This window comes from Nematolebias whitei, chromosome 10 (genome assembly GCF_014905685.2).
Source record: "Nematolebias whitei isolate Nwh7 chromosome 10, NemWhi1, whole genome shotgun sequence".
Classification (NCBI taxonomy): domain Eukaryota; kingdom Metazoa; phylum Chordata; class Actinopteri; order Cyprinodontiformes; family Rivulidae; genus Nematolebias; species Nematolebias whitei.
Genome location: NC_056507.1, coordinates 41,629,828 through 41,640,475, shown reverse-complemented (window position 1 = coordinate 41,640,475; position 10,648 = coordinate 41,629,828).

Sequence of the window (10,648 nt, the reverse complement as noted above, 5' to 3'; positions counted from 1 at the left end):
TATATATATATATATATATATATATATATATATATATATATATATAAGTAATTTTCTATTCACTTTGCATACATTTGTTAGAGACATAGCAATAATTTTATTTTTTGTTCACACAGTTTGTGTGGCTTTGTAAGAACCAGATGATGTCATATTCTATTCCGATAAATAAGTTGAAGAACCAAAAAAGGATTATTCTTGTATTGTTATTGTGTGTCAGTACTTGAGTGTCCTCTGTTTGTCTTCCTTTACAGTACTACTCAGTTTAGAGTGCAGTTTCTGTTTTTGGACTGAATAGCTGATGACAGCAGTGTAACACAACTTGTGTTTTATTAGATGATGTTTATTACAGAGCTTTGATTTCTTTGTGATTTACTGACCCAACATTCCTCACCTGCAAGTGTGGTTGGTCACGTGTTGCATCTCATTACTGATACTTTCAGAATTTTTCACTAGGTTTTCATCTACAACTGATTAACTTTTGACATCAACCCAATTCCAGATAGCTACTAAAGCTGATATACTTTAGCAAACACAAAAAAGTGTAATACTCAGACATTTTTAAAAATATTGAGCTAGATTTTGAGCGTGGTAGTAGCTGAGAGTCACTCAAACATATACTTTAAATTCTAACAAATTACATGGCGTCCTTGTTTAAATATTTGGCAAAATGACGGGTAATAATGATTTTGTCTCAGAATACTAGTTTCATTAAGGAAATCCATTTATTTTATTCATACTTTCGTTCATTCATTCATTTGTTAGGAAATTCAAGAAAGAAATGTGTGTACGGTTCGAGGAACTATTCTTTCTATGGGTGCATTCACACCAGCCCTGTTTAGTCCGCTTTAATCGAACTCTAGCTCGTTTTCCTAGAAAGTCCGGTTCGTTTAGGGAGGTGTGAACGCACCATCGAACTCTGTCACGAAACAAAAAGGCGAACTCTGGCCCGGGCTAAAACCTAGGTCTCGGTCCGGTAGAAGCGAACTTCAGAGCGATTCAAGTACAGTGTGAATGTAAACAGACCGAGCCCCGCTCCGCAGGGTAAACAAACACGCATTTCTCTGACCTTATATGGAGCCGTCAGCTGTCTTGTGTGAAAAAACTATATTCTCCATGGTCTTCTGTCTCATCTTCTGCTCATGCCAAGTCCATTTTTGAAAAATGACAAAATATAACTATAAAATTGCTAAAACTTGATGCCACTTCGTTTTTATTTTTATTTACAGAAGAAGAAGAAGACGTGTCTTCAGAGGTTTTTGTTTCATTTCTTTCAGTAGTTCTTGGTGCAGCGCCCCCACAGGCGAGCGGGGGAATAGGTTGGTTCAACAGGTTGACTCGACTGCACAGTGCAGTGTGAATGCAAACGCACCAGCTCAAATGTAAACAAAAGGTCATGAATATTGGTCCCGAACTGAACCAAGTCTACCGGACTATCTGGTGTGAAAACGACCTATGTCAAAGTTCATGCTCAATAATACAGGTAAAAATAAAAATCCAACAAAGTTAAGTCAGGACCTGACAACTTTGTTGGATTCTCTGTATGCTTTAGGAAACCAATAATGTTGGTGTTTTGAGGTTGGTATTTAACTTAAGTCACATTGTCTTTGATCTTCTGACTTTTTATTTAGCCACATTTTCAGGTTCAAATCATTAATAAGCAAAGAAAGAGTAATTAACAATGGCAGCAGACTGTTACTGGTATGCTGCAAGACGCTCTGTGAGTTTACCACAAAACCAGCTCCTATCTTTGGCCTATTATTTTAATTTTTAGATTTTTTAAATCAAATTATTCTTATTGGGTTTTTTTTTTGTTTGTTTTGTTTTTTTGTTTTGTTTTGTTTTTGAACTTACAAACAAAAAGGGAACACAAAGAACAAAAAACCCTCCCCCCCACACCAGATTAGTCATGCACACACAAACTAAGCAGGTATTGACAAGTTTTCCACATACAACATAAAAGGCTGCCAAACATCCCAAAATCTTTGGAACCCTTCAGGGTGTATCCGACCCCTTCCAAATGACTGATACATCACCTTCCCCATCCATTGAACATATGCTGGGGGGCGTGGGTCCCTCCAGCCACACAAGACAAGTCTCCCGGCCATAAGAGAGCCAAAAGCAACCACATCCCTCCTGCACCCGCTGACGGACACATCCACATGGACCACCCCAAACAGTGAGATGAGTGGCGATGGGCACACACCTCCGCCGCATATCCCAGAGAAGGTGTGAAAAGCAGATTGTCAAAAAGCTGCATCCCAGGACAGGTCCAGAATGCATGCAAGAGTTCATCCAGAGTCTGTCCACAATGACCACATGCGGGGTCTAGGTCAACCCGGATCCTAGACAGCCTGTCCCCGAACCAGTGCAGCCGATGCACCACCTCGATCCAAACCACAGCATGTCCCACCAGACTGAGTCCGACATGGACTCCTCCAAGTCCGCCTCCCACCTCAGTTCAAGGGAGCCCAAACTAGTCCCATGGCACGAACCAAGCATTGTACAGATCCTGCCAAATCACTCCCCACAAAATGTCTCATCTGCAAGTATCTGACAAACTGTGACCTGCGGACACCAAACCTCTGCAACAGCTGCTCAAAAGAGGCAAATCCACCATCAACATAAAGATCACACAGTGAATGCACTTCCCCCAAGACCCAGCTGTCAAAAGCCACATCAGCCACTGAGGGAGCAAACATACGAACACTCGACACTGGTGCCAGAAACAGCAACTCTGCAGTCAGATGCCCTCCTGAACTGACTCCCCAGACTTTTCACCGTGTTCATAGTTAACCTTTATATTTTGAATGCGCCTAACTTACTCACTTTGTTCCATCTGATCATCTGACTGGTCCAAAATTATATGTCACACTTCTAATATTTTTGTTTGAGGATTTCCAAACTTGTCACCTGGCAGCCATAATGTAAATGTGTTTTGCGAATATGCATAAATATATAAGAAACAAAACTTCATTAGAAATGTCTTCTTGCTTTAAATTTTCAACCAGTGCTTCTGTATTATTTTTCTGAACAATTTTCTGCCCTCTGTCATTGTTTCTCCAGGCTCATGAGTGACGGGGCCACCAACCTGCTCCTCCATCACAATGGTTGACATGGAGAGCCATTACCACCCTCCATCTCCCCTGGAGGGCTCTGTGATCGATGACCCCCTGTGTGGTGATGATGATTTCATGGGCAGCATGGAGGAGCTCCAGGAGGACATACCCCAGTCCATCAATGAGGATGGTCTTAGCTCCTTTGATGTCTCAGAATACCAGTTCTCCAACAATGGATCAGAAGAGTCCATTGTCCTAGGTAAAACGGGTTTAATTTATTGTTTTTTATTTGGTATTATGGTGTGTTTTTGGACCACAATCATATATCATATTGCATGTTTCCAGTGTCCTAGTTAAGCATGATCTCCTTGGTTTTGTTGTTGTCAGAGTTTAACTGATTCCCTAATCCCTCTTTGCATCAACCATAATTTCAGAAAGAACTTTAACTTTAGTTAATTAAACCTCATAAACAAGCCAAAAATACCTTTCTTTTTCTTTTTTTGTTTAGCTTTTCCTTCCAAACTACTGTATTTTCCGGCATACTTGTCACACCGCTGTATAAGTCGCATAAGTCCATATTTATCTTATAAAGTGGAAAAATCCATAAATGTGTCACTTCGCCGTATATATTGCATCTATTATGCGTCACCGCTGACGCATCGCGTTTGTTACGCATCGCGTTTGTTACGCATCACCGTTGACAACCCGGTAATGTGGGCTGGTGTTGTGCCAAAAATCGATGAGCTGCCAAATGGTGGCCGCGGGAGCATGCACAGAAGGACTTTAACAAGAGTTTAACAAGATTAACACTTAAAAACAATTATTTGTTTGCTCGTAATTATAGTAAATATATGTCTCAATCTAACGTTTGCTTAATAAATGCACTTTGACGGTCAAATCAGCTGTATTTCGAATCCCAATACTCTGAAGTAAACGCGTGCATGCGACAAGTCACTTTGCAAATTTAAGAAGATAAACGCCTCAAAACAATTATTTGTTTGCTTGAAATTATAGCAAAGGTGTGTCTCAGTGTAACGTTTGCTTAATAAATGTACTGTAATGGTCAAATCAGCTGCATTTCAAAAAATAGTTTTGCTGCTGAGGTGCTCCCAGGAGCGTGCAGACAGGGAGGGAAAAAAGGAGGAGGAAGAAGGAGGAACGCTACTTGTTTATTGAAACTTAACAAAAAAAGCACCTAAAACAATTTATTGTTTGCTCAAAATTATAGCAAAGGTGTGTCTCAGTCTAACATTTGCTTAAAAAATGCACTTTAATGGTCAAATTAGCTGCATTTGGCTGGGGTGGTGCAGCTGTTTTGATGGTTCCAAGCAATGAGCAGAATAAAGGTGGGGATACTATGGCAGGCCGATTGAGTCATTAATAGCTGGTGAAGATTCTCAGTCATCCAGGACATGGTAAATTCAAAAAAGATCAAGAAAGAATACAAGAAACTATAAAGTATAGTATAATAAATAAAGTCCAATTGTTTTTGCCTTGAATTTTTTTGAATTTTTCATTATAGCCACGTTTACCTATTACATGATACAACGGCATGCCATATACCTATTACTACTTTGCTGCCATCAAGTGGCTGAAAGTGGTACTGCTCTTTTTTTCAGTCAGAATGAATTAAAACGGTTATCTCTCAGCCAAAAAATGGTTTATAATTATGGGAAAAATTCCATAAATATGTCGCTTCCGCCTATAAGTTGCAGGACATGTAAATTATGCGAAAAATACAGTACTTCTTCAGCCATGTAGGCAATGAAAGTCAAACTGTCTATCTCTTCTTGATATTATTTTTTGACCATTTCCTATGTTTTCCTGTTCTTGTTTTCTTCATTTTTTCATTCATTCAAACTTTATTTAGACAGGTTAATCCCATTGAGCCTCGAGGACTCCATTACAAAAGAGACCTGATTTCATTAAAAAGAGTGATGCCAACAATGGACAACAGCGACAACGATAGACAATTATAAAAGATGGCAAAAAAGTAGCAAAAAGAGCTGGATTACAAGGCAAATGTAGAAAACTAAAAACAGGAACATGTCTGGTCCTTGCCAGGAGTCCAACAGATTCTTAAAGCCACTTAGAGAGGTCAAGGTCGAGAGCTTTAGATCTTTTTGCAAGATATTCCAGGAAACAGGAGCGGAGTAGGAGAAGACCCTTTTGCCATGTTCAGTCCGCACTGAGGGGACACTGAGGGTAATAATGTCCTGAGAGCGCACGCTGTAGCTGCACTCACACAGAGACATGTAGGAGGAGATGTATGAAGGCAACAGACCAAGAAGTGATTTAAAGATGAAAATGTACCAGTGAGAGAGTCTGCATGAAGTTAATGATGACCAGTTAACTAGTGAATACAGGGTGCAGTGGTGGGTACGATGATCACAGCCAGTTGTGAATCTTAGTGCACCGTGATAGACAGCATCCAACATCTACAGAGTGCTTGTAGGATCATTCATGTAAATAATATAATTCACCTTCAGTATTTCTCCTCTTATGCCTTATTTGCTTCTTACACGTGTCATATCCTTAATTTACGTTGTTGTTTATTTTTCTTCTCTAGCCTTGTTCTTGCCTCATATTTAGTGAGGAATTAACAAATTCCTGAGCCACCATGCGCAACCTCGCAGGGAACAACCACAATTGTTTTTGTCCCTTCCCCTAAATAGGCACAAGTTCGGGGAAATGTATGCTTTAATAATATTATGCAGCAAGTTAAAGAGGTGTTGTCACCGTATGATCATTATTTGATTGAACAATCAAACTTGTGGATATTGCAGGAGTGAGGGATGGTAAAAAAAATAATGGGGGAAATAGGTAGAAGGCATGATAGAAACATTCTGTGATGTCATGGAAGAGTCATTAAGCTTGGTGGCATTTTGCATTTGTTAGTATTTAGGCATGATCTTCTTGTCCTTCTTTAGCTGAAATGTGGACTGGCATGAGGCAGGAACACAACCCTCTGCCAAATGTTTCTTATTCCTGTCCTGGTACCTCTCACCTAAACTCGTGGCCTGATTTAGTGTCACTGCTTTGAAGCACTTCGTCTACGCTGTTTGTTTATGAGAGAGATTCTTCCAACCATGTTCCACTCGCATGTTGGAAATAAAACTCATTGGCAGCCCATAGTAAATCTTGTGACCTGATCACTGCTTTATCTGCATGATGCTTTTAACAGCCTTCATGCTAATATCTGTAAATAAATAGTTACTAAATAAAATCATAACTAAAAAGTAATACATCTGTGTTTGGGGAAAGAGGTTTTAGTTTATAACTAAAACTTTTACTAGATGAATATGAAACAGTTTTCTTTTTAAACAGGCAATTACATTTTTTATTCTTGTACTTCAGTTTTTTTTTTTTTTGTCTAATTATAGTGACATAATGGTTGGTTACGTACTGTAACCCCAGATTCTATGAGTATAGGCGCAACCCTTTAAGGCTATCGCTAGTGGGTTTTTCCTTTCGCGCGCAGCACTGAAAACTTTGCTCCACTCTCACCTGCTGTGTGGGCCTCACCCCCGGTCCGTATAAATTATGGTGAGACCGGGTAATCGGCTCCCAAATAGCTTTTTTCTTCAGCCATTTAGGAACCAGTGAGGCCCAGAGCTTAAAGGGCTGCGCCTATACTCATAGAATCTGGGGATACAGTAGATAACCAACATTCTATTTCGTATAGGCTTGGCACTTTAAGGCTATCAATAGTGGGTTAAAGGTGAAGCAGGATGTAGTCTATGCCTCAATGGGTCCATTCAGACACAACATGAAGCACCTGCTTGCACAAAAAAACATTTCATCACTCAGCCTTCTGTGTGCGTAATTGCGTGCTCCATGCGCAGGAGCACACCGGAGAAGATCTCTGATGAGGAAAAAGGCTGAGATAGCAGACCTGCTGCTGTGAATAGGAACAACGGAGGATACGAATTGTAACAGTGTAACGATGAACAGAGCAGACCAACAGCTCCTCAGGATGAACTGATTAATAACGATAAAATCAGCAGTCATGAACTTGTGACTGATAATAAATATCTCACACTGCAACTGCATGCAGGTAGGTGTGAGCTCAAAAGTGAGGCTCCATGAAACAAATAATAATCATTCTGTCAGAACCCTGAGAACAGAATGGGTCATGGAGAAAGTAGAAACATCACATAGATAAAAACAAATAATTGAACAAGGCGATGACCAGGCAGCCGCCATAAAAATATCTTCCACTGTCATCCCTCCATGCAGAGCCATGGAGGATGAAAACCCTCTGGTGGAATGCGATGAGATTCTCTGGAGAATCCAGTCCAGATGAACTGTAAACTTCAGAAATAGCCTCACACAACCAGTGTGAGAGGCGCTGGGTGGATAGAGGACGTCCTGAAGAGCTGTCCCAGTAATGCACGAACATACGCTGAAAACAGCGCAGTGCGGCCGTGTCCGTCACGTAACATGAAAATGCGCGCATGGGACAGAAGGAGATGAGATGTAGCTTCCTCCTCAGAATTATGAGGAAGAGGATAAAACCCATCCAAGGTTATCACTCTCGATCTAAATGAGCGTGTGATGCTTTTCAGAGCAGGGTTAAAACGCAGTATAGCTGAACTACCGTCAGCTTGAATTCTGAGACATGAGGGAGCAACAGAGAGAGCAGACAATCACTCACTCTCTTTGCCGATGTCAGAGCTAACAACAGGGCTGTTTTAAATTACAGAAATTTAAGTAAAACCTGATCTAAAGACTCAGAAGGAGCTTTGATCAGAGCGTGCAGGACCATCATTAGGTCTCACTGTGGAGCTAGTGGACGTGACACATGTCTGTGTCTCCATACACCTTTCAGGAAACGCTTCATCAACGGGTGATTAAAAACTGTTCTGTCACCAAAGCCCTCGTGACAGGAAGAAATAGCTGCAACATAAGTCTTAATTGTGCTGAACGCTAGATTTCTGTCCATCAGCTGCTGCAGAAATGACAGCATGCCACCTAGTGGACATGAGATGGCCTCGACACTTTTCTCCATGCACCAGAGCTGAAAAGCTGTCAACTTTGATATAAGCGCAAAAACGGAGCATTTGTGGCCACGGGCTGTGAGCGAAGGCGTCCACTCCTAATGGTGGATCGTCTCGTGGGCTCAGTGAGAACCATAATTGACACTGGGCATTCTCCCGTATGGTGGACAGATCCACTGCTGCTCAGCCGAACCTGCTTCAAATCCGAGAAATCAGTTCGGGATGGGGGCTCCAGTCTCTGTGGCGGAGACCGCCTCTCAACATGATATCCGCTCCCCTGTTCAGGATGCTGGGAATATACACCGCTCTGACGGAGAACAGGTTTTTGTGCGCCCAACACAACAGCTCTTTCGCGATGCATAACAGTTAGGATGAGCGCACGCCTCCCTAATGGTTTATGTAAGCTGCCGTCTCTTTGTTGTCTGTGTGGATCAGAACATGCTGATCCTGCAGCGGGGAGCAAAATGCTGTCACATTTCAGACCATGAAAACGTTCTAGCACATTTATGTGAAGCGACGTGGTCCAGCCACTGTGCTCCCACTGCCTGGGACAGACACATTCCTCCCAGCTTGACAGGAATGTGTCTGTGAAAACTGAGACGTGTGACATAGGCCTGCTGATGGGAACTCCCTCTGACAGAATGAGGGGATTTCCCCAGTGATTCAGATCGGTTCTCACGGAGGGGGCACAAAGATAATCTGCCTTATCTGACACACAGGATCTATGCGCAGGCGGGCGAACCATCTCTGAAGGCATCTCATGTGAAGTAAACCCAGCGGAACCACGATTTGGGCCGCTGACATCGTCCCAGGCATCGCGTGACAGGCAGACTGTCACTATGTTGCAGGGTTTGACACAGCGGAGTTGGGTTTGACACGGCGTAGTTGGGTTTTACACGGCGTAGTTGGGTTTTACACGGCGTAGTTGGGTTTTACACGGCGTAGTTGGGTTTTACACGGTGTAGTTGGGTTTTACATGGCGTAGTTGGGTTTGACACGGTGGAGCTGAGCTGACAAAGCTTCGGCTCTCAGCTGTGATAAACGAGCTCTCATTGTAGTTGAGTTTAGCTACACTTCCAGATAAACAATCATCTGGGACGGACGAACGGAACTTTTTCCCAGTTTATAGAAAACCTCAGGTTTAGCAGATGTAACACTAGCATTTTGGTCTGTGCGACTGCTTTCTAACTGGACCGAGCTAATAAGAGCAGATCGTCCAGATAAAAAGAATTCTCATTCCTGCCATGTGTAACGACTGTCGTCTCCACGCATTTCGAGAATGTGCGTGGGGTGTTTCAGAATGATGGAAATGTGAAAATTAGGGATGCACCGATCCATTTTTTTTTTTTTTTTCGATTTGATTCCGATACCTGAATCTGAATATCGGCCGATACCGATCCAGTTCCAATATCATGATCATCATTGATTTTATATGAGGCTGTAATAATCTCCTCTCAAGTACAATTTGTACAAATATATGCATGTATGTCCAAAAAGGCAACTTGAGGTAAGTTTTATTAATGTTGGATAAGTTTTAAAGCTAGAATTAAATTCTGCTAACACAAAACATTTCTTTTTATTCCTAGCTTTAAAGTGGATATTAAAGTGATTAATGTAAGTGATTGTTTAAAGTTATTTTATATTTTATAATTCAATTTAAAAAAATTCAATTCAAAAATACTTTACTAATCCCAGAGGGAAATTATAATATTAATAATAATAATAATTATTATTATATTATTATTATTATTATTATATTATAAGGGGCAGATATAAGAATTTTTTTCTTCTTTCTGCACTCTTTTCATTCAATGTTTTCTTTTTGATGAATTTTTTTTTTTTATTTTTGTTTCATTTAAATGAATGAATAAATTCATTAAATTAAATAAAATTTTAAATGGCTTCAAACATGACTTCCGGCTGAATGGCGGTGAGATAAGGTGTGTTTGGGTGTGCTCCTACAGAATTAGCCTTTTCTCTGATTAATGCCTGGGCACTTTTTCCCGAGTCCGACAGCAAACAATAGCTAACTTACACACTTTACATAACCCTCCTATTTGGCCATTAAAATGCCACCAAAACCGACTAAAGGGGTAAGTTCGATCCAAGCTCACCTGCGGCCTAATCCTCGTAGTGAAGCCTCGAGCTGTCCTGGATCACCTCCTCCGTCTGAGGGCGACGTCAGCAGCCTTAAGCAAGAAATACTTGTAGCTCTCCGAGAGGACCTTGCTGCTATAATTAAAGCAGAATTCCATGCTGTTCTGGGTGAAAGTCTCTCGTCGATTAATGCCGAGCTGTCCGCCTTCAAAAAGGAGCTATCGTCTGGGCTAGCAGCGGTGCAGGAGAGCTTCACGGGGCTAAAGCTAACGGTAACAGAGGTGGAGAAGTCCGTCTCCACCTGCACTGACGACATCGTGAACCTCCAGAAAACAGTTGACGTCCTTACTAAGACGGTGGCACAGTTGGAGGATAAGTGCGATGACCTGGAGTCCCGGTCTCGACGTCAGAACATCCGCATCATTGGTGTTCCGGAGGATGACCCATCAGCGGCGACAACGGCTGCGGTATCTCGGATGCTAAAGGAGGCCTTCG